Consider the following 27,727-nt stretch of genomic DNA (forward strand, 5'->3'; position numbering starts at 1 on the left):
TCATAAGATTACTCTGATTTGTTCCTTTTTCAATTGAAATAAAATATTTCCACAGAATTAATTGTGATCAAAATGATGTTCCCAATTTTCTTCTCATAATGTGAAAGTTGACACAGCCAACTAGTTTCATCCCACAGACAGCGGGACTCCTTCAGAGCTGATATAGATACAGAAGTCAAATTAGACACACATTAAAATTGAATATGGTAAAATGTTATTACCATTATAACCTTTTGAAGCAAGTTCTTAAAAATAAAAGTAGGGTACATAGCAACACAAAACATGTGTCCTTATATATATGCCACATTTAATGTATCATCAGTAGACAGTTCATATTGGCATCCTTCTTGTAAAGAAACGTTTCAGTATACTATTAGGAAGTACGTTTCTACTGACATCCTAAAATAAAGTTCACAGATTGCCACATCGTATGTTAGAGCTAAATACTTTTAGGAAGGATGACCTGAACCAGTTTACTAAGATTGCTCATTTTAATTAATTTAAACATATGTAATGTCTGAAGATTGCAGACGATCTGTAGTTAAGACTAATTGACAAATGTTGCTGAACACTCAACAAATCTAGCTCCTTTTTAAAAATTTACTTCACACAGCAGCTCACACTTGTTCCATATCTAGTCCTTTGAAAACCCATCATGGACATCAGTGAAATCATCAAAACTATTTAATTCTAAGCAAATACATATGTTCTTTTCATTGTGCAAATACAAGTTAGTGCACTTGGGATCATCCTGTGCCAAGCTACCATTTTAGTTCTCTCAATAAGAGTACAGATTTAAAAACAGTGTCCACAAAAGTGATAGGCATCAAGGCAAAATTTCACATAAGGAACTCATCATGTAACAATATCACAACAATATTGACCTGACACCAGCTAGAACTCAAGTTAAGGGTTCAAGGACTGTGGTTGTTGCCCGAGTGGGGCTTCTATCCCCCTCAACCAATAACTACAATTTCTTATACTCTTCACCTGAGATGTCATGCTGAGGCCTTACCAAATCTCTGTGCTGCTGCTTTATACTATCCAAAGGAAACCACCATCCTCTCTTCCAACCACAGAAAAAATACTGTTATATGTATAATTGCTTCACAAGTCAAAATATCATTGACAAAATTGTGGTAATTCTGATGATTGGCAAGATACAAGGCAAAAAATGTGGTGAATCAGTAGAGTGTGGATGATGTCGGGGTTGAGTGCACGGAAGGTCATAGTAGGGTAGTGGCAGGAGAGGGTAGTAAATTGGTTGCTGGTTCTGGGCATGATTGGGCTTGCCTTTCGTAAACCATTATTTAGATCCTAGGAGGTGGTGGAAGTATTTCTCTTCCTGTGGAGATGGATGATGGGAAATCCAGTGATGTCACTTCCTGTGCTATGGATGATTGGAAATGCAGTGATAGATGGATGATGGGAAATCGAGTGATGCCGCTCCTGTGCAGATAGATACACAAGGATTCATTAAATTTCAACAATGAGGGCACAAGACACTTCATGTGGATAGAATTCTCACTTAAGTGACACATTTAGAAGGGGCCAGCTACCTGCTTCATTGCTATCATGGAAGTTAAGTGATGCATTCCATGCATTACCAGGGTGATATCACTGTTTTGTAATAGATTACTTCATGACGGGTTACCACAGAAATAATATCAGAAATAAACTGCAGTGGGGGCAGTGCAGGAAAAATGGTGGCTAGACCCTATATTTTTTAGAAAGTGCATTGTGTTGATCAAAGATCATGGCTGATCTAGAGCTAAATAAATGGATTCAGGCAAAATGTGTATCACCATTGCACTTCTTTTTAATTCATTTATGGGCCTCGCCTGTTCAGAAGCATGTCTTTGCACATTGTGCTGACCAAAAACCACAAAATATTTAGAGAAACAAGATGCAACTCTGGCAAAGACTGAAATGTTTAAAGACTCTAATGGTTCAAACTTACTGAGGGTAAAATCAACTCTGATGAGTTGCATGGCTATCCAATGTTCTACCTAGGAGTGCATCCTCCTATGGAGTCTGAAAGCGATGACTGTACCTTCGTGTCCAATTAAGAAGTAGCTCACTTGCCTGAAGAGGCTAGGACAAGTTTACATGATTTGAAGGTGAAGCTCTTTTACTCTTTGAAAAAGTAGTGAGAAAAATCAACCCATTTTACTTATAGCTAATCAGGTGTTTACTGCAAAGTGCCCATGAGGGTGAGGATAAAATAGGTTGAATCCTATAAACTTTAGTGTAAATATATTTGAGATTGGCATTTAGGAACGAAATGGAATTCTGGCATTTTGAGATAATTTGTTGTGTGCATGCCCTCTTTTTAACTCATAACCGTTGATCCACTAGGGTGAGTTAATTGTTTTAGGCAGGAGAGAGTGCAACAAATGTAACATTTGTGTCACAGAAATGTATTGAAAATGTTAGAGGAGTACAATATTGTTTGGTTTCATTAGACATCTGAAACTAAAACACTGATGTACCTAATTAAATGCACTACAATCATGTGTCCCATTTCAGGATTGTGAATTATAAAAGTCCTGGACTTTAGGAACCTTTTAATTTCACAACATCTGCTTTATGTAGAATCAGTCATGGGGGCAGGGAGAGAGCAGAACCCAACTGTAGCATGTGGCCAAGTGCCCACTGTGTATGATCTTTTGCTATGCACCACAGTTGGTTAGATGTAGGGCCATGCTTCTTGCAAGGCTCTGCTCCTGACCCGTCAACCCCACACAGACACCCAACAACCCTTCTGCGCACAATCCTCAGTTGTGCACAGTGATGGGTTTGACAAATGGCCAACTTACCTCAGACAGCCAGCACTCACTCCGCATGGCCTTTGGGCTACTCAATCCTGCAGAATGTATTTGCTACACCATGTTCATGCAGTGCTCCATTAGCACTACTGTGGTACCACAGGTGCTGCGCTGGGTACCTCAGTACAAGCCCTATGTATTGCAGTTCCTGTCATCTGAATTCTTTATTTTTTACATTTTGACATAAGGAGAGATCTGCGGGACCCCCTCAAATGGCCCTAAGAGTCAGGGTGCACCCACTGGGCCCCCTTATGTGGCCATAATGTATTTTCTGGACTCAGGTAATGTTTTCTGAAGAATAGTAGTGGAACAACATATTCTCCTTGTTGTGGCAAGCTAATCAGGATCTACCCATCCACTTTGAATGAGCCAACCAGAACATATGTGGGCACCAATGGTTCAATTATCTCTCACTTCTTACCAGTAGAAACCCTTCATGCCCAGCCAAGCATCTTTTGAAATGCTGATTTTTTTAAAACAACTGAAAGGATTGACACCAAATGAAAACAAGCATTTGCAATGGAATGGGTCTCACATTTTTGCTCAAGTTAAAGCTAATAGCATTGTAAAATCCTAACCGGGCTTTTATTGCCACATAAACTGAAATTGAAAAGTAAAATAGTTTCACATAAGCAAGCCGACGGTTGCCATGAGCACAAAGCAGACACACAAAAGGAAACAGAAGTTCGCTTGCAGCGAAACGTATCGGCAAAAGTGCAATTATTCATGAAACCAGCAAAAGTGCAATCATCCATGTAACCGGCAAAAGTGCAAATATCCATGTAACAGGGTCAATGTCATGCAAATCGTTTTGACTACTAACCAGCGAGAACGCGCTGCCTATGAAATAACGAAAAAAAGTAATCCAGAAACCATACCAAAAACATGGAGCCTCGTATGTTTTCAGCAGTTGGCCAGTGCGTTCGAGGTGGGCAAAACACAGGAAAAGGCATAGCGTATGCATGCCTTTCACTAATTAAATCAAGCAAATTTTAAAAGGCAAGCCCACAAACCAACCAAACTGGTTGGCATGACATGGGCATGGTTAAAAGCTCACAGAGAGATTGCATCAGGGACAGAGTGCTATGAGCTCTCGGCCTTGAAAAATGACCCTAAAAACTCCTTATTAACCCTATACACTAACCATTCATGAGCCTAAAAAACCCCACATCAGTCCTAAACAAATTATTAAAACATAAAACATTGTGCCCATATATTAAATGATATGATTAATAAATAAAAATACATGTTAATTAATTTCAATTGCTTTTCATGTAATTGCTTACAATTACAATAATTGTACCTTAATAATTAAATTTAAATTAGAAAACACTTTTATACTGCCATCTCAATTTCCAACACTTCACTGGTTTGAAAGGGCCAAGATGTGACTTTTATGTTTTTGTGGTTGCATGTGCACGCTTATCTCCTGCACTAACAGAGCATGTTGCGATTACTGATACTACGGGGAGTTAGTCTTATGTGTAACTGATTTAGAGTCAGGAAAATTCACCCAGTGATGTGGCATTTTAATGTAAAAATATCTCAAAACACATATTGTAGGAATAATCACCAGGATATAGAACACATAGAACTTCACCAGGTGCACATTCTTATCACAGTTTTAGCGAGACATATTAGAAGGTCACAAGAAAACCTTACACACCTGTGATCAAGAGCTTGCTAATAAGAAGACTGCAGGGTCACCAGCCCCAAACCTTTTACCTTCACCTCTCCTGTTTTCAGAACCTGTTTTTGTTGGCTTTAAAACCCTGCATATTTTACCATTGGTAACAAGTGCTATAGTGATTCTGCTTTTCCCTCTAAACATGGTACAAGTGGCTAACACCAAATTGGCCTATTCAATTCACTTGTAAGTCCCTAGTAAAGTGGTGCCACAAGTACCCAGGTCATGTAAATCAAATTCTACTTGTGGGCCTGAAGATACTCACTTAAGTAGTAATTGCACCCTGTATTTGCAGTTTTAAACTGTCATTTCACCCTGGTAAAATAAATCTATTGCCAGGCCTAAACCTTGCTTTTTCATACATATGTCACCTCTAGGGTAGTCCCTAAATAGTCCATAGTGCAGGGTGTACTGAACCTAAAAAGTTTGACTAGTACTTTAAATCTTTACATATTTTGGTACTGAAAAACCTTCAAATTTGCTTTCACACTATTGCAAGGCATAACTCTCCCATAGAATAGCATTCGTTACATTATTACATTTAATACATGATAAATTTTGTTTTGGAGAAGGTAGGAACATCATATTTTTGGTCTGAGAAATTGTAATTTAAACCCACTTTAATGGTAAAGTCAGACATTAACTCACAATTCTGAAAAATACACTTTTAGAAAGTTGCCATTTTGTTGTCCTAACCATGTGGTGCTTGCAGTCTGTATCATGGGTCACATGACTAAGTGAAGCTGGCAGTTGGCCTTTGTCTATTCCTCCCAGACAGTATCACAATAGAGGGCCTGGCTGTTGGCAGAATGGGCCATCAAGACTGTACGAGAGGGGTAGAGCTGCCACCTGTCACACTTGAACTTCAAAGACACTGCCTCAAGTCACACACAAAGAAATTCACACTAGTGTATTGCGCCTTAAGACAGAGTGGGACCAGGGCAGGGAGGCAGGACATTCCAGACACTTCAGTTGGGGTGAAACTCCAGAAGTTTCTTCTCCTACAAACAGTGCATCAGGCATAAAAATAAGGCACTCAGACCCACTCTTTAGTTCATTTCTAGACCTGCTGATAGGGTCTCATAGGACTACCCTGCTGCCCCTGGTCCACCCCAGGCCTTTAGAGGACTGCCCAGCTGCTTGATACCTGGTTTCCTGCTTGAATCCAAGACTTCCAGAGTTGCTCCAGGGCTATTTGGCTGGCTTGCTGATCAGAACCTAAGGGACAGAAAAGGTTTCAACCATCCTGAATTCACACACTGAACCCAGCCTAGGTGAGTCCTGACCCTCCAAGTGGTGCCTCCTATCCAATCCTGGGCCCTTGGAGGTGCTGCTAAAGTTGCCTAGATTGGAAAACTTTCTGCTGAAAGGGTGACAGGGACATAACTGCTTGCCTATCACCCCAAGGTGCATTGGCAGTTGCCTCGCTTAATGTTTTTCTCCACAGCAGCAAATCCTGTTCAGCAGCTCCTAGCAGAAGGGGGTATCATGCCCTGTGGAGTCATCATCAGCTACAGCCTGCAGCTTCTTCCTGCTGGCTTCTAAAAAAGAGACTATGGCCCTCAGTATGACATTGGCGGTATATCCCACTCACTGCCACACTGACTGCCGCCAACACACAGCCGCCGCTGCCGATATCCGTTCACCATAATATTATGACACACACACACCAATCCAACAGAATTCATCCACATTCACAAATTTGCCAGACCAAAGGTCAGTGATAAACTAGCGGTATCGAAACCCACACTGTTACGCCAACAGAACTACGCCCACCACATTATGACCCACGAATCACCACGGCGGACATTCAACAGTGGTAAACCATTGGCGGTTCATACAACGCGCTCAAAATATACACACTCAAACAAAACAACACTACATTGGTCAATTTAAATAATACACACCTGACACTCATACACACACCACACCCACACCACTATAAAGCACACACCCACATTACCCACAACCCTTTACCATTACAAACAATTGACACCAGAGAGAGACAGCAAGACCACAGACCAGAGCCACACACCACCATCACCAATACAGCACCCACACACCTCACAAAACACACCCCAACACATCACCCTATACACCCTCACCCACACTACTCACACAACACCCATGGCACCACAGCGACACCCCAGATTCTCTGAGGAGGAGCTAAGGGTCATGGTGGAGGTATCCATCAGGGTAGAACCACAGCTATTTGGAGCACAGGTGCAGCATATATCCATTGCTAGGAAGATGGAGCTATGGTGGAGGGTTGTGGACAGGGTCAACGCCCTGGGACAGCACCCCAGAGCAAGGGATGATATCAGGAAGAGGTGGAATGACCTACGGGGAAGGTGCGCACCATTGCAGCAAGACACCAACCTGCTGTATAAAGGACTGGCGGGGGACCCCCACCTACTCCCCCACAACTAACAACATGGGAGGTGCAAGTCTTGGCAATCATGCATCCTGAGGGCCTGGCAGGAGTAGGAGTAGGAGGAGGAGTGGACTCTGGTAAGTCAACTCTCTACTACTATCACCCCCTACCTGCATGCCTTCACATCCCCTCAACCTCACTCCCATCACTCCACCACTTCCCACACACCCCACCATCACATCTCACTCATCCCAATGCCAAGCCCTGCATGCTCTACCAATGCAAGGACACCACTCACAGCCCTGCATGGACACATATCACCAAAGCATGCACACTAGAGAGAATCAGCTAGCCCACCACATACCAACTCACACAAGTGACTGGATGACCAACCTGGCCCATCAGGGACCTCTGGACAGTTGGTTACACAGTCACACACCACCACATAGCCTCCCCCTCAGGAAACACCACCACAGCACCCACCCTGCGTACCCATGCCTCTGTCACCAGGACATGTCAATCAGCAGTGTATCCACCACTACAGGGACCCCAGGGCACACCTCGCATCCAAGACAATCAGGGACCTGGGGTCAGTGGCAGTTGGCACACGGTTCAGGGGACTGAGGCACAGGACAACAGGGAAACTGGGAGGAGTGCTGTCCGTCAGGGGGAGGACAGGCCCAGGGAACTGACTCTCCAGGAGGCACTCACCGAGATCCTGGGATCATACCAGCATTCCCAGGATTTTCTGGGCCAGGTCCTGGACAACGTGCAGGAGAACAGGTGACTGCAGGTGGGACAGTACCAAGGGATCAGGGAGGACTTGCAGGCCATCAACACCACCCTGGTACAGGGGTGCTGGCAGACATGGTCAACATTATGAGGGAGGCAGTCTTACAGCAGGAGGCTCCTGCCACTAGCCAGACTACTGAACCACCCTCCACCTCTGCTGGTGCTAGTGGACGGAGAGGCCCGCCACAAGACCAACAGGCCACTGGCACCACTCCCCCTGCAGAAGGAGAACCACCTCACAAACGTTCCCTGTGATCCAGGCAGAATCCAGAGACTATTGCCAAGACCCCACCAGGAAATAAGACTCTCCTGATTGTCATCCTTGCATCCCACTTTGTCCACCTTGAACTGCCATTGCTCCCCTTCCTATGTCCCGTTGGACAATGCACCTTTGCTACAAATAGACTGGGACAATACTCTGGACTTTCCTCCATCATCACTCCAGCCCAATGCACTTCCCCCTTTTCTTCAAAGCACTTCAATAAACACACTTTAAAAAAATACAAGGTTCAAACATTGCAAATCAACTGTACAGTAATGTGCACATATGATAGACCTGTAGTTGGCTGCAGTGAACACACCAGGAGCGTGAATGGGGCACCAACATCTGCAAAAAGAGTTCCCAAAGGGTACAGTGAGTGGGCATAAAAGTGGGAAATCACAGCCTGCCAGTTGCAATCTGAAATAAACAAATGACAATGAAATGTGAAATGTGAAGTTACACTGTCTTACCTGTGTGTCATTGGAAGTATTGTCGAATCACTGCAGTTCTGCTGTCCTCATCCTCATACTCTGCCTTCTCATCTTCACTGTCCACAGGGTCCACTGCTGCCACACGGCCATCTCCAGCCTCCTCCTCCTGCAGAAAAGGCACATGGCGTCTCAAGGCAAAGTTATGCAACATGCTGCATGCCACGATTATCTGGCAGACCTTCTTGGGTGAGTAGCACAGAGATCCACCTGTTAGATGGAGGTACCGAAACCTGGCCTTGAGGAGGCCAAAGGTACGTTCAATTATACTTATTGTTCACCCATGTGCCTCATTGTAACATTCCTCTGCACTTGTCCTGGGATTCCTCACAGGGGTCAGTAGCCATGATAGGTTGGGGTAACCTGAGTCACCTGCAAATATTGAGGGACAACATTTAGCACACACACTATGCCATATGGCCCACACCATACCCAGATGGGACATCAAATTTGGGATGCTGCTATTCCTCAGGATAAATGTATCATGCACAGACCCTGGATACTTAGCATTGACGTGGGGGATGTACTGGTCCGCCAGGCACACCATCTGGACATTCATTGAGTGAAAACTCTTTCGATTTCTGAACACCTGTTCATTTTGCCGTAGGGGAACAAATGCAATATGTGTGCCATCAATTGCCCCAATGATGTTAGGAATATGTCCCATTGCATAGAAGTCAGCCTTCACTGTGTCCAAATCCTCCACCTGGGGGAAAACAATGGAGCTGCACATGTGTTTAATCAGGGCATCCAGCACTTTTGTCAGCACTATTGAGAACATTGGCTGTGACATTCCTGCTGCCAAGCCCACTGTCACTTGGAAAGAACCAGTAGCCAAGAAATAGAGCACAGATAGGACTTGCACAAGAGGGCAGATCCCAGTGGGGTGACTGATAGCAGATACCAGTTCAGGCTCCAGTTGGGCACACAGCTCCGTGATTGTGGCCCTGTCAAGTCTGTAGGTGAGGACAATGTGCCTGTCCTCCATTATTGCCAAGTCTACCAGCGGTCTGTACATGAGGGTATGTCTCCATCTCCTATTCATCCGCAGCGGTAGGAATCTATGGGGCAAAAGAGTGAGGAGTCGGTCACAAACTGTACATTGTAGCCACAACACTACAATGCATGATGTGAATTTGAAATGTATAAGTGGTATTTGTCCTGTACGTAGAATTGTGAACTGTGACGCAGTTATAATCCAGGGCCTGCCCCCCCCCCATGAGATGGCATCCACCTGTCCTGTGTGGAGGGACAGGATGAAGTGAGGTAATTCCGCTGACATTGTGCGCCATTACGGGAGGCATTCGGGAACTGCCGTGCAACACCTCATTTGATAATATTGGGCCCTATGGGGTACAGTGGCCAATGGTGATGAATGCCGGCGGTGACAGTATGCACTGCCGCGGAGGTCACCGCCATTTTCTATTTGTTCACTCACTTGCGACCTGACCTTCCACAGGAGAGAACCTACACTGCATGTACACCTGTATATCAGGGTGTTTTTTCCTGTCTCACTGGGATCCTGCTGGTCAGGACCCCAATGCTCATAGTTTATGGCCTAATGTGTGTGTCTGTATAGTGCTTGACTGTGTCACTGAGGCTCTGCTAATCAGAACCTCAGTGCTTATGCTCTCTCTGCTTTTAAATTTTTCACTGTATGCTAGTGACTTCATTTACCAATTTCAATTGACACATTGAACCCCCTGCTTATAAGTCCCTAGTATATGGTCCCTAGGTACCCAGGGCATTGGGGCTCCAGGAGATCCATATGGGCTGCAGCATTTCTTTTGCCACCCATAGGGAGCTCAAACAAACCCTTGCACAGGCGTGCCATTGCAGCCTGCGTGGAATAACACACATGTTATTTCACAGCCATTTTTACTGCACTTCAGTAACTTATAAGTCACCTATATGTCTAACCTTCACTTGCTGAAGGTTAGGTGCAAAGTTACTTAGTGTGAGGGCACCCTTGCACAAACAAAGATGCCCCCACATAGTTCAGGGCCATTTCTCTGGACTTTGTGAGTGCGGGGACGCCATTACACATGTGCACTACATATAGGTCAATACTTATCTGTAGCTTCACAATGGTAACTCTGAATATGGCCATGTAACATGTCTAATATCATGGAATTGTCCCCCCATTCCAATTCTGGTATTGGGGAGCCCATTCCATGCATCCTAGGGGCTCCACCATGGACCCCCAGTACTATCAAACCAGCTCTTTGAGGCTTGCACTGCAGCTACAGCTGCTGCCACCTCACAGACAGGGTTCTGCCCTCCCGGGGTCTGGACAGCCCAGTCTCAGAAAGGCAGAACAAAGCATTTCCTCTGAGAGCAGGGTGTTACACCCTCTCCCTTTGGAAATAGGTGTTACAGGCTGGGCAGGGGTAGCCTCCCCCAGCCTCTGGAAATGCTTTGAAAGGCACAGATGGTGCCCTCCTTGCATAAGCCAGTCTACACCGGTTCAGGGACCCCTTGTCCCCTGCTCTGGTGAGAATCTTAACAAAGGAAAGGGGAGTGACCACTCCCCTGTCCATCACCACCCTATGGGTGTTTATCCAGGCCTTCAGCCATCTTTCTTTGCAAGGTGTGGGGGCACTCTGGAGGGCTCTGAGTGGCCAGTGCCAGCAGGTGATGTCAGAGACTCCTCCTGATAGGTCCTTACCTGAAAAGGTAGCCAATCGCCCTCTCAGGGATATTTAGGGTCTCTACTGTGGGTTCTCTTCAGATTCTACTTGCAAGTTTCCTTCAGGAATTCTCTGCAACTACTACTTCATCCTCTGACCTCCGATCAACTGCAGCCTGCCCCAGGACCCGCTGTAAGAGCAACAAAGTATCCTGCACCAGAAGGACCGAAGAAATCTCCTGTGGGGTGACGGAGTCAATCCCCTGCTCAAACAGGCACCTTCCATGATGACGACCTGTACCCTTGGATTCCTCTCACAGCCAAGAGCATGGTAAGGACTCAGAGGGTGGACCCCATCGACATCGACTGTCCTAAGGTCCTGCTGACGCAATTTGAAGGAGGTAAGATCTTGCCTCCCCTGAGAGCGATGGTACCCCTGTGTACTGTGTCTTCTTCACCTCCTGAGGCCTCTGTGCACTATATGCAAAATTCCTTCATACACAGCCAGGCCCACATCCCCAGCACTCCATCTTGCAACGCTCAACTCGCTGAAATGTTCTCCGGCGGCGTGGGACCTACCTTTGTTGTGCTGCACCAACTGCGTTTTTCACCTCCTTTGTCCCCATGTCCTGGAACTCCCCTGGGTGCTGTATAGCATCCTGAGGGCTCTATAAAGTGTTGAGAACCCCCTCTTCCTCCTCACACAGAGTTGAGGCCCCTCGATCCCTCCTCGGTCCAAACAGCAGCATTTTGATGCAAAACCCACCTTTTTTTGTAACCAAAGGCTTGTTGGTGACTTCCAACATGAAATCACATCTGCATCCATCTTCATGTCGTGGGACATCCTTTGCATCATGCAGGAACCCGCTGGCATCTTCCTAGGGTGCATTCCTGCAGTCTTCGTCCAACTAGGGACTCTTCTTTTGCACCCTCTTCCCGGTTGGAAGGGGCTCCTGCCCTTCCTGGAACTTCTTTTGACTTCTAGACTTGGTCCCCTTCTTTTGCAGGTCTTCAGGTCTAGAAATCCAGCAGTTGTTGTTTGTAGACTTGGTTGGTTACTGCAAAATCCCAATCACGAGGTGTAGTGTGTCATAAGGAAACTTGCAGTACTTTACTCCTGCTTTTCTGGGCTCTGGGGTGGGGTAATTTACTTACCTTTACCGTATTCTTACTCTCCCAGCGATTCTGCACACACTACACTTGTCTAGGGGGGAATTTGTGATTCACATTCCACTTTCTTAGTATATAGTTTGTGTTGCCCCTAGACCTATTTTCTCCACTTGCATTCTATAGCATTTCCTATTGTTTGCACTGTCCTATGACTAATTACTTGTCTAATATTGGTGTATAGTGGCGGAGGAGCGAAGGCACCGGCAATGAAGGTAGCTGCATCCCACAGGATCCAGGAGGCAGAGTCCATCGACGTTGAGGGCACCAGTGGGACAGAGGGGAGCACCATGGTGGAGACTGGAGGGGAAAGTTCAGACACAGATACCTCCTCCGATGGAAGCTCCGTGGTGGTGGCGGACACCACTCTGCCCACCCCAGCTACAGGTACAGCAGTCATCCCCCATACCAGCACCGCCCTCTGAGCAGCCCCTTCCGGAGTTGCCCGTGCCCACTCACCCAGGAGGGTGGGCATCTCCTTCACCCCAGGTACCTCGGCCCTGCCCCAGTGATCCCTGCTGTGAGGAGGCTATTGACCTCCTGAGATCCATCTCTGTTGGGCAGTCAACCATTGTGAATGCCATCCAGGGGCAGGCAGCCCAAATGCAACAGACCAATGCATTTCTGGAGGGCATTCCCACTGGCTTGGCGGCCCAACAGAGATCAATCCAGGGTCTGCCCTCCTCTCTGATGTCCCTGTTTCCACCCTCCAGCTTCCTCTACACAATTCTATTCCCCTCAACCCCAACCTATCCCAAGCACACAAGCAGACCAGCATGCACACAATACAACACACAAGAGTGGCACAGGCAAACACAAGCACCACACTTCATCCCACAGGCACTCACACAAACACCATCCAGATGCAGACATACCAACATCCACTGCCTCCACTGTGTCCCCCTCCTCCTCCTCATCCATCTCCCTCCCAGTTGCGTCTACACTCATACCTGCATGCACTCCATCCACTAATGCCATCACCAGCACACCTATCAGAACACACACCTCACTGGCAGTCACCACCCCAATAGCCTTTCACACTTCCCCTGTGTCCTCTCCCACTGTGTCTGCCCCCCCCCAAGGTACACGAACACAAGCACTCAGAAACCCAACAGCCATCCACCTCACAACAGAATCCAGCACAGGCACCCGCACCCAAAACACAGCAGGAAGACACCTCCGACAACTACTCCCTCTTCCTCCACTCCCATACCTTCTCCCTCTCCCCACCCCAATGTCCCTAAGCAGCTTTTCCTCTCCACCATTGACCTCTTCCCTAACCCTCTTCCCATCCTTCACGTCTGGCCAGGGTGGCAAAAACCCAGGCAAGCACCTCAGCCACCCAGTCCACAGGCCTAGTAGTCGACACCCACTTGAGGTGGTAAAGGATCCAGGACACCAGGCTGTCTAACAGAAAAGGTGCCTGCCCCAAGTGCTGCCAGGAAGGGCAAGGAGCCATCCCCAGCTGCTGTCAGGAAGGGCAAGGGGCCTGCACCAACAGGCAGGAAGGACAAGGGGCCTAGTGCTGAGGCTCAGTCAGAGCCCCCACCACCAACCATGGTTGTACAGCCGCACGAGGCTGCAGGGGATGGGCAGGAGCTTCCCCCCACAACCACCACCAGCAGCAGCACCACCACCAGCAGTGGGCAGCCATCCGAGGCTTTAGGTCATGGGCAGGAGCTTCCCCCCACAAGCACCAGCAGCAGCACCACCACCACCACCAGCAGTGGGCAGCCATCCGAGGCTGCAGGGGATGGGGAGGAGCTTCCCGCCACAACAGCAGCAGCACCACCACTGCCACCACTGAACAGCTGTCACCGCCACTGGACATTCTGTAGACCTACCTCCAGGGTCTGTTGTGCGGCCTGCAAAATCCTGTGATTAAGACACCCAGCTGAGAGACTGTGACCTTGGACTCCCCAAGATCTGCATAACAGGACATGATGCCCCCTCCAGAACCAGTGGGTAAGCCACCCACTCACCCCATCCTCCCCAGGATTAAGATCACAGGACATGATGCCCCCTCCACAACCAGTGGGTGAGCCACCCACTCACCCCATCCTCCCCAGGATGAAGATCACAGGGCCCGTTCCAGAACCAGTGGTAAAGACACCCACGTGAGAGACTATGGCCTTGCACTCCCCAGGACCAAGCACAGGGCATGTTGCCCCCTCCAGAGCCAGTGGGCAAGTCACCCACTGAGAGACTGTGGCCTTGCACTCCCTAGGGCCAAGCACAGGGCATGTTTCCCCCTCCACAGCATGTGGCCAAGTCACCCACTTGAGAGACTGTGGCCTTGCACACCCCAGGACAGAGCAATGGGCATGTTGCCCCCTCCAGAGCATGTGGGCAAGTCACCCACTTGAGAGACTGTGGCCTTGCACTCCCCAGGACCAAGCACAGGGCATGTTGCCCCCTCCAGGACCAGTGGTGTTGTTCAATCTGCTGGCTGAGGTGCCCCCCCCGTTTCCCTGAGGTGACTGCCTTTTTGCCAACTGCCCCTGCAGTGTTCTCTCCGTGTTGTTTCAGGAGACAAGTGGGGCCTTGGACTTTGTCATGTGGCCCACGCACATTGAGGACTGGACAGTGTCCCTTGAATTGTACATATGTATAAACTTTTGGATTGGATGTACGTATTTCTACTGTATTTATATTGTTACACTCACTTTCATCTATTCATGTTGTCCTTGCATTATTCCTGAGGGGTACCGGGTATATATGTTTTCTTACTGCATCTGATTGTGTGTATGGTATTGGGGGTGGGTGTGTGAGTTGTGTGTGCGTGTGTCACTCTCTTTTTCCTCCCCCCTCCCCTGTGTGCTAGGTGGCTGTACTCACTGTCATCGTCTTCACCATCATTGTTGTTTGTGGGGGAGCAGGATGTAGAAGATCATCAGAAATATTTGCAGCTCGAGCTCCCTGGCGGCGTTGTTCTTCCCTGTGTCTCCAATGGTGAGTCCTTTCCCTTCTGAGCAGCGTTTCCAGCAGGCTTTTGATGTTGTTGGTACCACCCCAGAAAAGCTGGAGGATTGGGCTGTTATAGTACGGTGGCCGGAACATTGTCTTCCGTCTGGCTGTAGACGGCTACCGCCATGGTGCCTGTTGTTTCCGCTCTGACGGTCGGTGTGGTAAAGTGTCTGTCTATCTGAGCTCTTTCCACCACGGTCATAATTTGGCGGTAATTACCGCCAGCCTGTTGGCGGTATTACCCCCACTTTATCACCGACCACCAGGGTTGTAATGAGGGCCTATGTCTGAATGAAGAAATTTACACTGCAACCTTGTCCAGCAGCTCCCTAATGACAGCTCATCCTTGGACACCACTGGCTGCCTTGCTACAATGAACTTCACCTTCTTTTAAATTTTTCTTCAAAATGTCTTCAAAGTCTGAAGATAAATGGAGACAGGATGCAATCAGCTTCATATGTCCGAGCTGCACTCCATTACGGTCCGCCATATCTTTGAACTTTTTCTACTAGATGTCCTTACTTGATGCTTTGATCTTTTAGGCACTATTTTTCACTTAAAGCTTGAAAAATGCATTACTTCGGTTTTACTGATTGTATCTTTGGAAATGTAAATTTAAAATGTAAATGTGTTAATATAGCACCTATGATCTCTGACGAGCCACTGAAGCGCTTTTTCAGCAAGTAGCACACTTCTCCAGAAATCAAAGATTATCAGTTAGTAAGTTTGTACAAATTATTATTTTTTTTTTTGCTTGTGCGTTAGTTGTGTTTTGTTTGTGCTCTTGATTTAATGTGTATTTAGTTGAGTTTGAAGGAGGGTTAGCATAATAGGAATGGATTTGAAAAGGGAGTTTGGAGGAGGGATATACTGATATGAATGGATTTGAAAGGTTAAGCAGTAATTATTTTATAATTACCAATCGTGTGTGCTTTTTAATGGGTGGAATGGCTAAAATCGGAGGGGTGAAAGTTTAAGATGGGTGTTTGAGAGTTCATAGTAGTCAGAAAGATTTGAAATGAGGAAGAGGGAGGAGGGATGGGAAGAACGGAGAGAGTTATTTTAGCTAACAAAATAAAATTAATTTACATATACAGATGCGGATCACAAATCCGTCCTCTATCTAGATATGGAAGTGGGCCACTATCCATAACACCGAGATCACCACCTTACCTTAAGTTTGTTGGAGCTGACATCTTTGGTGTAGTTTCCTCAACTTTTTGCCTTCAATCCTCATGACTTCATTTTTGCTGGCCTTCGGATTCTGCACATTACCACTGCTAACAAGTGCTAAAGCATGGTAAGTGTTAGAAATGGGGTCATTGTTTAGCAGTGAGGTTACCCCCCCGGTCCAAGCAAGGACCCTCACTCTAGTCAGGGCAAAGGAGAAACACACCTGGTTAAACCCTCACTCACCCCACTGGTAGTTGGGCACGAGCAGGCAGACTTAACTCAGAAGCCATGTGTAAAGTATTTGTACCAATACACACAGCAATACAGTGAAAACACAAAAAATGGACACCACACCAATTTAGAAAAATAGATAATATTTATCTAAATCAAACGAGACCAAAATGACAAAAATCCAACAAACACAAGTTAAAATATGATTTTTTGAAAGAATAAGAGTCTTACTCGATAGAAAACAATGAAAACATTGATTTTGTACAAAGTACCTGATTAGCATAAAAAATAAAGCAGAACGGGCGAGCGGTCATTAGAAAAGGCAGTGATACGTCGATTCCTTCATCGCAAGGGAGGCTGTGCTTCATTTCTTCTCCGGTCAGGTTGGCGGTGCGTTTTTCTCCCTGACAAGACAGCGATGCGTTGATTTCCAGATGGGGTACCTTGGATCCGCGCAGAGTCGGTTGACTTTGGTGACGCCCAGGGACGATGCATGGAAAATCTTGTTGCATGGTGTTAGAAAACCGCGCTGCATGGGGTTTGCGTCATTATCAGCAGTCACAAGAGGGTGTTTAGTGGTAATTTCTACAGCCACAATGGGTCGATCTCCCAGGTGCGATGCACGTGGAGCATTGATTTTATCCGTGAAGCCGGCGGTGTATCATTTATCAGCCGCATTGCAGATGGTGCGTCGAAAATTTCCCCACACGGTGTTCTGTGCGTGGATTTTCAGCTCTTATTCTGCCAACTTCACCTGTCCAGGGCCCAGAGACTGGATAGGACATCACTTGGCAGGGCAGGAGTCTCAGCAGAGAGTACAGATGTTACCAGAGGAAGTCTTTGATGGCCCTGAGACTTCAAAACAGGAGGCAAGCTCAGATCAAGCCCTTGGAGACTCTTCACAAGCAGGACGATACCACAACGTCCAGTCTTTGTCCCCTTTCACAGGCAGAAGCAGCAACTGCAGGATAGCCCAACAAAGCACAGTCAGAGGCAGGAGCAGCACTCCTCCTCCACTCTTCAGCTCTTCTCCCTGGCAGAGGTTCCTCTTGAATCCAGAATTGATCTAATTTTCAGGGGTTTCGGGTCTAATACATATACCCCTTTCTGCCTTTGAAGTAGCCCTACTTCAAAGGGAAGTCTTTTGTTCACAAGATCCTGCCTTGCCCAGGGCAGGCCCCAGACACACTCCAGGGAGTTGGAGACTGCATTGTGGTTGGGCAGGCACAGCCTAAGTGCCTGCCCTCCCTCCACTCTAGCACAGATGGCTCATCAGCATATGCAGGCTACACCCCAGCTCCCTTTGTCCCACTGTCTCGAGGAGATTCCCCAACAGCCCAACTGTCAAACTGATCCAGACAAGGAATCCACAAACAGGAAGAGTCACAGGATGGTTTAAGCAATAAAATGCCTACTTTCTAAAAGTGCCATTTTCAAAATGAGCAATCTAAAAACCAACTTCATTAAAAGATGTATTTTTTAAATTGTGAGTTCAGAGACCCCAAACTTCATATTTCGCTCTTCTCTCAAAGGGAAACTGCACTTTAATAATATTTAAAGGCAGTCCCACGTTAACCTATGAGAGAGATCGGCCTTGCAACAGTGAAGACTGAATTTAGCAGTAGTTCACTGTTAGGACATGTAACACACATCAGTACATGCCCCACATTTCACATACACTGCACCCTGCCCATGGAGCTACCTAGGGCCTACCTTATGGGTGCCTTACATGTATGAAAAGGGAAGGTTTAGGCCTGACAAGTGTGTACACTTGCCAAGTGGAATTGGCAGTTTAAAACTGCACACACAGACAATGCAGTGGCAGCCCTGTGCCATGTTTACAGGGCTACTGATGTGGGTGGCACAACCAGTGCTGCAGGCCCACTAGCAGCATTTGATTTACAGGCCCGGGCACCTACAGTACACTTTACTAGGGACTTACTGGTAAATCATATATGCCAATTTTTACATAGGAGCTCTTGCACTTTAGCACTGGTTAGCAGTAGTAAAAGTGCCCAGAGTATCAAAAACAGTACAAACAGAGTCCAGCACACATCAACAACCTGGGAAACAGAGGCAAAAAGTTAGGGGAGACCACGCCAAGTATGCCAGGTCTAACAGTAACATTTGCCTACACCCACTGAGCAATGTAAATTTACTTGTAAGTCCATAGTAAGGTGGTGCTGCCTGCATCACATGCCTGAAAATTAAATGTTATTAGTGGGCCTATAGCACTCATTGTGCCACCCGCCCATGCCTTCCATTGCATCCTAACATGCCATTTCCTCCTGGCAAAAGAAACCTTTTACCGGGCCTAAACCTTCCTTCTTAATACACGTAAGTCACCCTGAGGTTAGACCCTACGCAGTTTATTTCACAGGGTGCACTGTATTTAAAAGGTGCACATGTCCCTTAAAGTTTTACATGTCCTGGTAGTGAAAAAACCTTTAATTTGTTTTTCACTAATGCAAGGCCTACCTCTCCTCTGGGATAACATTGGGTTTACTTATTATATTTAATACATGATAATTATCATTTGGGAGCAAGTAAGGAGGCTGAGTTTGGTGTGTAAAGAATTGTAATCTCAATGCTCTTTAATGATTAAGTTGAATATTAAGTCACAATTGTGAAAATTCCACTTTTTGACAGTTGGCATTTTCATGTCCTAATCACTTGGTGCATGCAACCTATATCCTGGGTCACATGACTAGGTATAGCTGGTGGTTGGTCTTTGTGTATTCCTCTCAGAAAGGTGTAGTCAGGATAGGCCATCTCTGTCCAGATAAGGGGGAGGAGCTGTCATCTACCACACTTGTGCATCACAAAGTCTCTGCCCAGCACACTCACAAAGGGTTCCCATATAAACACAGGGTTAACATGCTATCAGATCATGGCAGCTGTGCTTCATAAATGAATGGCTGGATTTCAAAAAGTGCCTTGTGTTGTGCAATAGCTTAAAGGCACTGTGCTTTGTAACCAGGGGCTCAGACCAAGCAGGTTAGATGTATTCCTCTACTTTAAGGATCAGCACAGGGCTGACCAGATAACAACAAGCACATGCCTGAAGGTGGGGAGGCTGGTTCATTGCACAGGCCTATGCTCATCACAAATGTGACATGCCATGTGCATAGCACAGCCAAAACTGATAATGACATTTTAGGGGCAGCTGGGGGGCAGTTGTCCTATTATTTAAAGATGTAATACCCCTGCTAGGTGTTCCAACCCCCAAAAGGCCAAACACAACCCCAAATACAACTACTACAGAAAGTACACAATCACACAGTAGCACCGAGCTCTCCGAAGTACTAAAACACTAATCAACAGAGCCTACTCAGTGAGAATTACAATGGCTATGGGCCTAACGAAATGTCTTCAACTGATGAGCTCCAAACTACAAGTCCCAGAATACACCAGCTCAAAAAATACTCACGGGTTTCAGATGCCACACAGCACCCTTCCATACCCTTCATTGGGGGGGGAGTGCACATTGCTGCTGAGCACTCCATGTCATATCACCCTTCTCTCAAAAGGGCCCACCAGTGAAGGCCGCCACACTCTGCAATGGTGACTCCCACACCAGCAGCTCCTGTCAGGTGACAAACACGACACTACTTTTAACAAATATTTCATTTCTATACATCTCTCATTGGAGGAGTGTGGTTTGAGCATGTTTTCAAGCCCTCAAATGATACCCAAAATGATATTAAGGGGAAAGGACCACGAGGCTCCACACAAAACAAAACCTCAAATCTCCTCCGGGCATTTGCCTACAGGGCGAAACTTTGAAATGCCAATCAGACTTGATACCATATTGCATTACACACTCGCCTGACGCACCTCTCAATGCCCCAGCAAATTCAGACTGCACCCAAAACTTCCAAGAACATCACAGCATCCCTGTGACCTGGCACACTACTCAAATGCTTGTCAGTGCTTAATTTTTGCGTGTTGTTTCTGGTGCGGAGCACCAGCACTTATTTTTGAAGGCCGGCACTTATTTTTCTTCCTCAAGCATTTACTGCGAGCAAAAGACACATATGGGAAAGATGGAGTGAGAGAAAAACAAAAACGTGTCACAAAGGAAGAAAGCTGCAAGATGGAGCTGAAAGGGGAGGGAGTGGCTTTAAAGGGATTGAAGAGGCCCGAGATGGCTTCAGGATTACGCTGCCTTGGTATTCTGTGCTCGGACATTCAATTGCAGCAGCCGGGTGTTTAAGAGGAGAGCTTTGGGAACCGGCACCTTTTTATTTACAAATTAAGCACTGATGCTTGTGTTGTGTTGAGCTGTACTGCATGCGTTCTGCTTGGCACACACACTCTGCTGGAGAAACCCCTGATAGTCTGCTTTACCTTAACGCAGGTGCTCTTGCCCAGGTCTCTTGCAGCTCACACCCACGTTTCACACCACACTTGCGATGATGCGTCTTCAACCCAAGTCGTTGAAGTGTTAATGGCTTTTGGAAGGGTCTTGTTGCTTTGGTGTCAAAAAATGTATTAAAATGAACTCCATCTGTCTAAATTAGTCTGAGATTGTTCTTGTGTTTTTACTTTATTCCTGTTTAAGTGGAGAATAAATACTTTACACATTGCCTCTAGGTTAAGTCTGGCTACTTTTGTGCCAAGCAGCCAGAGGGTTAAGCACAGGTTAATTTACTGACAATCTATTTTCTCACAGGAACATTTGAGCATTTATTATTCTGGAGATGCTATTGCATTGTAGATACTCTTCAGTCACTGGCAAATAGTGATATTCTCAAAGACTGGGAACTGTGCAAAGCAAACTTATTAGACATTTATGATAGGCACTACATCTACTTGTAGTGCCCTCAGATGCACTCAATAATTCAGGTTCTCACTAATCATCAGTGCCACCTTCTGAAGACTTTCAAGTAATTGGAACACATTTCATTATTATTGATGTTGCAAAATCTTTCATGAAAAAAGCACAATAAAATCACCTGATTACCTATCGTGGGGTGATTTACTTCCGCTTGTCTGACTCAAACTTTGATTTCATAATGTGTTCCAGGTCACTAATCCCCTGTAATTTGAAGAATTTGACATAGAACATATTTATTTGAATGACAGGTGAGACGTTTGCCCACGTGTTAGCATGTCAAGTCACATTGAGTAGGATAACAACTCAAGAAAGGGCTTTGGGAGACAAAATTCAAACCTCACTGATTTACAAGCTTCATAAACACACACACCTGTTAAATTGTGTCCCAGTGAGCTTAGTTGTTAAATGACGAATTATATACATGTATTACATTTTCATTTTTCTTTAATTATTTTGTGAAGGTTTTACAAGCTGGATCATATTTAGGAACGAAGTTGGGAATTTTTTCCCATGTTTTAACAACAGTACATACAAGATGATTAAAAAAGAAAGGATGTCTTAAAAAAATTTAAAAAACTTGCACTTATACAGTAAATTAACCATGTCGCAAAAACATAAAGGTAAGAAACTAACAACAAGATTATGAAGGAATCAGATGGCATAATTCAGCCGAAGACGTCGCTATGATAAATTTACTATTCTATGGCCCTGATTTAGATATTGGCTGCTGTGTTACTCCGTCACAACGGTGATGGATATTCCGTCCACGGAAATCTAAATCTCATTATTTCCAATGAGATTTAGATTTTGGTGGACGGTATATCCGTCACCGTTGTGATGGAGTAACACATACCCCAATTTCTAAATCAGGGCCTATATCCCTATGGGCCTAATTTAGATATTGACAGAGGGGTTATTCTGTCACAACAGTGACGGATATCCTATGGGATGTCTTTCAACGGTTGTGACAGAGTAACCCATCCAACAATATGTAAATCAGGGCCTATTGTATTGTGTTGTATTATAATCGTATTTAAATATCGCTTCCTACCCCTGACGAGGCGTCAAAGCGCTTTTCGATGAGTAGCACGCTACTCTCGAACCCAACAAGAATTAGTGATGGATTAGTATCGGGAAATAATGAGTACCGTTTTAGTATTGTTATGAGTTATTTTGAGCCACTTATATGAGAGTTTGTTAGTTAGAATGACTGGAGCAATGGAGGGGTGGAGGAGGAAAGAAATCCAGAAGTGTTAATTGGGAGTATATCCTTCATTTACTCAACCCAAAGGCTTGGGATGAGTAAAGGGGGGTGGAGGAGGGAAGAGTATGTGGAAGGGTTAGGGAGAGCATAGTAGCCGGGTGAGATAAATGCGGGTGAATTTAGTAGGGTTGTGTGGGAGGTCACAGTAGTAGAGTGAGGTTTGGTGAGTAAGATGTGGAAGCGGATGAAAGTAGTAGAAGGGATTTGGGATGAGTCAGAGTGAGAATGGAGGATAGTTTGATAGAGACATGACATATGATGATGAGTAGATAAGTGTGACAAGATGAGAGCAGGAATTCATAGATATCTAGTATAACAACCCACCCAGGAGCCATGCAATGATCCACGAACATGCAAAGCACAGAAACAACATATTCACATACATACATATATATATATATATATATACACACACACACACACACAAGAATACACACACACATGCACATACAATACATAATTAGAACCATGGGTAAAATATACTTAGTCAAACAGGTTTAAAGAATGTGTGTGTATTTTTTGTTGTTATGACATAGTAGCGATACATATTTTCTAAAGAAACTATAAATACATAGAAATATACACATAATCTGAAAAAATATTTATCAACATAGGCATATGCGGTTCATAGTTGTATGTTTTACCAGTTCTTCACTACCTGGTCTATGGGTTCACTGCTTTATGTCAATTGGATGTGTCACTCTCAGCCTGCTCTCAGAAGGCAGGCTCTGGTTCTTTAGGGATTAAAGTGCTCTTTATGATGTCATTAAAATAAGCTGGTATGTTCCTCATTGGAAGAGCCAAGAAATACTTAGTGGTAAATCAGTACTATCTTTCTCAGCCTTCTAAAGCAGTTCTTACCGTTGGGCAAAGAATGGGTTTACTTACCACACTGGTTGGGTAGTAGTATTACTACATTTACTGAGCATTTGGTTGCCTCTTAAAAGAGGTATGTTTTTAGTGACTCCCTGAAGGACCTGCATTTATTTATACTTCTGCAGGACAGCTTCTATCAGATTTCACGCCATGTCCCTGCATGTGAGGCATACCTCCTAAAGCTGGAATCAGACTGAGGAGAATGTACCTAGCTTGTGCATTTAAGCAAAGCTACCCAGCCACCTTACTGCTGGAACACTGATTGAAAGGTGGAACTGTTCAGTAATTTCCACTTAAATGTAAAATCCTTGCCTGCAAGTGCTTGTCTAATATTTGCTCAGGGCAAAGATAGATTATCCATCACTCTTCCCTTCCCAGTAGTCATTGGGGCGCAGGCTCCCAATCCAGATGCTGCTCTCATGCTATACAAAGCATGGCAGCAGCTCTGGTATTGGCCTGAGTGGGCTGGTTTGATGCTTTCTTAGGCACAGGGAGCCTGTTCCATTTCTCCACCGGTCTGTGTAACACAGCTGAGTTGGACAAATGTAAGTGTGCATGCCTAAAACGGCCAGTCAAACTGACATTCGTACTTTACAGTGCCCACCACTCCTCCCTGCCATGGCCCGGCTATGTCTTCCAATCGCATGGCTCAGTCGGAATGAAAAATAAAATGATAATAAAATTGTTATTATCATTTTTTTTTTCATTTGCTGGCACTGACCAGGGGGTGACGCTCCTCCTCTATTATGGAGGAGCCACCCCTGTTTGTGAGTTAGGCAAACAGTTTGAAACATTTGGTTAGACACACACTTAGTTTGAAATATTAATTTCATAAAACAGCGAGTGGCATATTTATAGATTTGTGGCGCAGGGCAGCGCAGTAATTTACCTTGCTGTTCTGCCCTGCACTATGCACAAAGGCAGGAATGTGCTGTATCTATAGTATATGGTGCATTTTGGCAGCCAAGGGACAATGCAAGCAGCCTTGAACCAAGCACCTTCCTGCACAAAAACCATCCTGGGAGGTGTTTTTCTCTTTCTATGTGTGCTGCAAAATGCATAGAAAGAGGAAAAAACTAGGAGAAATAGTGATATTTCTCCTCGTTGCACCTCCCCTGGAGAGCGTAAGGTTTTGGCGTATCTCTAGCTTTACAAGGTCTTGTAAATCTGGGGTTGCATCAAAATCCATGAGTTTTGCTTGCGAACACCCACCGCAACGCCCAGGGAATGCCTCCTTAACACAGAGTAAGGCAACAACAGCAATTTGTGCTGCATTGCCTTACTCCATATTTATGAGACCATTCAAAGCCATGCAAAGTGGCTTTCCACGGCCTCATGAATATGAATTGATGGTTTCCATCACCGTTTGTTGGAGGATGGGTTATTAAAAGGGAAAGGTTTGTACCTACCACTTGCAATAAGGCCACCGCCCCAACGTAAGGTCTAGTCAAGGTCTCAATACATTAGCCCCTGGCTCAACCCTTGGTAGCTGGCTGTAAGCAGGCAGGCTTGACTTAGGAGACAAGTTTTAAAGCATTTAAATACACCAATACAGTAATTAAGTATGACAGAACACACAATAAAAATCCCACACCAATTTATAAAAATACAAAATATTTTTATCTTTAAAATGACACAAAACAAAAAAATAAAACGGGGAACTAGAGATATGAATTTTAAAAAATCAAATACAAAAATAGTGTTTTCTAGAGCTTAAAAGCCATTAGAGCCAACCGGGGACATCTGGTCGCACTAGACCAGGGCCATGTCACAATTTGAGGCCAACCACGTTGGAGCTCTGCTCAGATACACTGAGCAGGAGGCCTTGGCCAAAATTTTACCTCCGAACTTAATCGTTTTGATGGAGCTTTTTCTCTCATCATCTTATCAGGCCAGGATTTGATGCAACGCCATCAGCTTGGCTCAGCATGAGTTCCCGGGAAACTCCTGAAAGTCTTGTTACAGGGAGTATGTCTGCTGTTACTGCTGTGCCTGAACCCAGGCCTCAATCAGGCAATCAATACTCATGGCCTGCTACTACTCTCCCCCCATATATTAATCTGTTCCCCATATTGAAGGACTACAGGCTCCTCCTGAGGCCACCAGGCTTATGTGTAATATTGATACCAAGGGCAGGAACCATATTGGGTCTGATAGGCCCTATAAAGTTAAATCTGTCGACCATACACAGGGTCTTGGGGTGGCTGACTCCCAGGTGCTGGCTGGAGCAGTCATTTCTACAACTCATCATATTAAGCCACCCGACGGTGCTTTACATCAGGTTGGAACGAGATGGCCAGTATTTATGAAACAGGCTCGAGCCTCTGGGAATAAAGGAGGTATCAAATACATGGGTGAGGTACCCAAGCTGCCATTAGGGTCCACGGAAACTCAGGACTCCTTGATAAACAAGGTCCTCTATTGGTTGAGAGCCCAGAGAAATTGTCTTTCTGTTATTTGAGCAGACATTTTAGAGGTGGGAAGACATAGCCAGTTTGGCTCCAACTTTGACTCTATTTGTTTTGCGAATAGGCTGCTAGTGGATAACCTCACTGATTTTGAACTGCGTACTTGCAATCTCAGGAGACTAGGGGGGCTGGTATTAGATTTAAACTCTCCCCGCCTACCATTAGTCCATCCACAATATGTGGTAGTTTAGCAGGTGGGAAGTCTGTTTTTAGCCACAAGCATGCTTCGGCCCCGGCAGTAAATAACTTCCACATACCATCAGACATTGATTGACTATTCACTGACTCCTACTTAAAAACTTCTATCCCGGGATCTGAGGGTAGGCTTAGGGTGTCTGCTGAGCTTGTCAACTGTGGGGAAGTCCAGCATCCCAGGCCTAGAGTTTTGGCAACTAGTGCTGAACTTTCTATTATGTCCTGGAATCTGGCTGGGCTGGGCAGGAAACTGGTGGATCCTGAGTGGGCTAATTAAATAAACAAGCAGGATATATGTTTATTCCAGGAGACCTGGGCTGTGGAACCTGTCATCCTGGATGGGTTTTTCCCTATTATGTAGCAGCCCATTAAGGGGGGTTTACTGATATTGTTAAATAAGAAATTGCAGTGCGATCATTCTGCACTAAAAATAGACTCCCCTGATATATTAGGTGTCCAGCTCGTATTCAACTGAGGCTTCAAGGTAATTATAATCAACATATATGCTAGGTCAGTGCCGCAGGGATTGGAGTCTCAGGCCCTGGCTCAGCTATTTGAATATTTAGATACCTTGTATCCTACCACTAAATTAGTGTTTGCAGGGGATATAAATTGCACATTTGAACGCTCATGTTTAAGCAACAATCTAATGGTCGAAGAGGACGAACAGTGGGGCATCCCACAATTGATGAATGAGCGATTATGTACTCGCTTCCGTGCTGCCCGACAGTTGACATGACTGTGCCTTAAGTATGGACTTAGGGCTTGTAATGGTCGCACGTGCTCCCATTTAAGTATCGCCCTCACCTTTAAACGAGGCCAGCCCTCTAGTGTTATTGACTATTTTTTATTGGATGTCAGGTTTTGCCCAATGTTGGAAGACATGAAGGTGGATTTTCGCCACAATAGTGACCATAATTCCCTGCTTCTTACCTTACGTAGTGGTGAATTTAGGAGGTCTCAGATCATCCATTACACTGCTGTCCCAGAGCCACTCTTGGATAATAGAAATATTTGTGTCAGTTGGCCAAAAGTGATGCCTAACCCTTATATGATTAAGGAGATTTAGGTACTGTTTGTTGACGTCATGGCCAACTATGAGGAGCACAAGGTCACTAATATTCCAATTCTCAACATCCATGACATAATGATACATGACCTACAGAACATCTTCTATAAGAAAACTACCACTAAGCAACTCGTTGTTACATATAAAATTAGGGAGTGGTTTAACAAGGATTGCTCTAAGCCTAAACTTGTACTAAAATTAGCCATTGTGTCCCGGTCACAGGGGGTGATTAGAACAGCTAGACTAGCCTGTAATAAGGCCATAGCACAGGTAAAGAAAAGTTGGGATGACTCAATTTGTCAGGATCTGCTTGATGCAACTGTATATAATAAAAATGTGACCTTTTGCAAGTTATTGTCTGATAGACACAGAGAGGGTAAGAGCACAGTTCACACTCATATTTAACCAGAGAGCTGT

The sequence above is a fragment of the Pleurodeles waltl genome, chromosome 4_1, assembly GCF_031143425.1.
Source record: "Pleurodeles waltl isolate 20211129_DDA chromosome 4_1, aPleWal1.hap1.20221129, whole genome shotgun sequence".
Lineage (NCBI taxonomy): Eukaryota > Metazoa > Chordata > Amphibia > Caudata > Salamandridae > Pleurodeles > Pleurodeles waltl.